General features: G+C 30.2%; 1 long non-coding RNA gene across 1 annotated transcript in view; it reads left to right on the top strand.

The window, feature by feature from the left end:
- The window catches only part of LOC137646087 (uncharacterized), a 55,012-nt gene that overhangs the window by 26,586 nt on the left and 25,926 nt on the right, over positions 1-2,500 (top strand). The gene's annotated exons all lie outside the window — the stretch shown is intronic.

The following is a 2,500-nucleotide window of genomic DNA, read 5'->3' on the forward strand; positions in this document are numbered from 1 at the left end:
TTTCTCACTAGGGTTGTAGCTCAGCTAATGATAATAATACTAATAATAATAATAATAATAATAATAATAATAATAATAATAATTATTATTATTTATTATCATCATTATCATTATCATTATTATTATCCTTGCAGGGAGTTCACAGTACACAAAATTTGGTATCTTTCTTAAAATACTTTCATAGCTGTTTTCCCATGTACAGCGTGCATCATGGGACAAAACTGTATTTTTTTTTTTAGAATTAAGCAAGTATTGAATAGTGACATGCAGCTTTTCCACCTTTCAGAATGGTTAGGAGATGGGCTAAAATAGGATCGGCATTTATTTCCACCGGATAATAATATTTCAATTAAAATCACATCTTCCTAAGATTCTAAAGTTAATAATAATAATAATAATAATAATAATAATAATAATAATAATAATAATAATGTAATAGTAGTAGTAATAATAATAATAATAATAGTAATAATAGTGATAGTAATACTAAAAATGATAGTAATAATAATAATAATAATAATAATAATAATAATTATTATTATTATTATTATTATTATCATTATTATTATTAACTAAGCTGCAAACATAGTTGGAAAAGTAGGATGCTATAAGCCCAAGGACTCCAACAGGGAAAATATCCCAGTGAGGAAAGGAAATAAGGAAATAAATAAACTACAAGAGAATTAATGAATAATTGTAATAACATATTGCTTATTTATACCCAGAACTTTTCTTATAAACTATGTTTTTTATTTATTTATTTAGAATGCAAGAGGGGCCTCCTATTCTTACTACAGAGACGTACTGATTTATTTTCGTTTCAAATCGAAACTTTAGATATTAGTTTGCGTGCACGTCGGTAACTGAGTAAATTTGGTTCAATTATTGGTGGGTTAGATTTATAAGTAGAAAGAGTTATAGAAGATTTCAGACCTCCAATAAAATTTGAGAATGACAATATTTTACACAAATCTACGGACAAATCTTTCCCTCTTTCATATGTTGACCGTGAATGAATAAACACTAATAAAAATCCTAGATCCAGATGGTATTCCTTATTACGACCAAACTCTAGTCACTTCTAAGTTAGCCCATTTTTTATTTGTCCTGAAATTTGCATCAAAATATATCGTTCAAAATATATCTTTTTTTATTTTTTTTATTTTTGATATTTATATTTTTTTAGTCAGGTCGATGGGAAACAAACAAACAAACAAACCGACTTGAAAACTTGGGGTAATAATGATAGTGAATGAGATAACATTCCCTAAGTCGCTGTTAGCAAACAGACTTGAAAACTTAAGTAGTTATTAATGATAGTGAATGACATAACATTTCCTAACTTAGCTACGAATCGCTTATCGAGCTTAAAGCTTACCTTCCTTCCACTTGCCCGTCTTGTCGATTTGACGTTCGTTTCCTGTGTGGTGGATTAGAAGAGGGAATTTGGGGAAATCATCTGGCCGTGATGCCAAACTCCTCCCACCATTCTTCGGCAGCCATGTCCTAAGTCCTTTCATGTAGTTTCAAGGGCTTCGAGCTTCCTTTCGTAATCCCACGCGAAGTAATTAACTCCGGCCACTCGTTCATGAATTATTTTGACTTCATTGCATTCTTTGAGCAAACTTTATAGTTCCTATGTAATTATGAAAAGTTAGTTCATCCCGATCCTTCTCCAATTGTTCGTGGTCTTGCTCTTCATTGATCCCATAATTTTAGTTTTGAGCTGTAATTAATATTATAAACTACGAGATGGTGGGTTTGAGTATATCCCCCCCCAAAAAAAAAAAATTGACGTGTGTCCTCTGATGTTATTTTTTATCCTAAAGGAAAACTAGCTATATCGAAATGTTATGCTCAAATCCTTTGAATTTCTGGCTTTATTTGAAGAGCTATAAATACCTTTAGATTGTCGAATTCATCTTGAAACGTCATACTCAAAAGCAGGTTCGGAGTTGATTTCTTGTTTTTTATTTTTAATATTTATAATGATTTTTGTAATTATTGTAATAATCATTTTAATAATTTCAGTAATAAAGTTACCTTTCGTTGCGAATTCCATTAATGTAATAACTAGGTCTATACGATTCCTGTTAAATTTTGCTAATTGAAAATACAGTTCATTTATAGAGTTGGCTTTGTGTAACAATTAGCCTACATTGTACAGGTTGTCGTTGCATGTCAATTTTGACCATCTGACCAATTGTCACACAAGACAATTTTAAAGAATTAAATTTTCATAAAATAATAGGACTGAGGTGCGAGCGAGAATTAACAAAGATTTCGAAAAGTCTCTTGAATTTCCTGTTTAACTGCATCTACTGAAGAGTTTACAAGTCAATGATGCACTTGACTTTAGTGAAACAGAGCCAAGCGGTGACTCGGAGTGGTTAAAACAAAAATTTGATTATTTGTCAAAGAAATATAGTTATACTCCTAGTCACCATAAACAACATGTCTTGAAGCATATTCAAAGTAAAGGAACTCATTATAGTATTTA

The sequence above is a fragment of the Palaemon carinicauda genome, chromosome 8 (genome assembly GCF_036898095.1).
Source record: "Palaemon carinicauda isolate YSFRI2023 chromosome 8, ASM3689809v2, whole genome shotgun sequence".
Classification (NCBI taxonomy): Eukaryota; Metazoa; Arthropoda; class Malacostraca; order Decapoda; family Palaemonidae; genus Palaemon; species Palaemon carinicauda.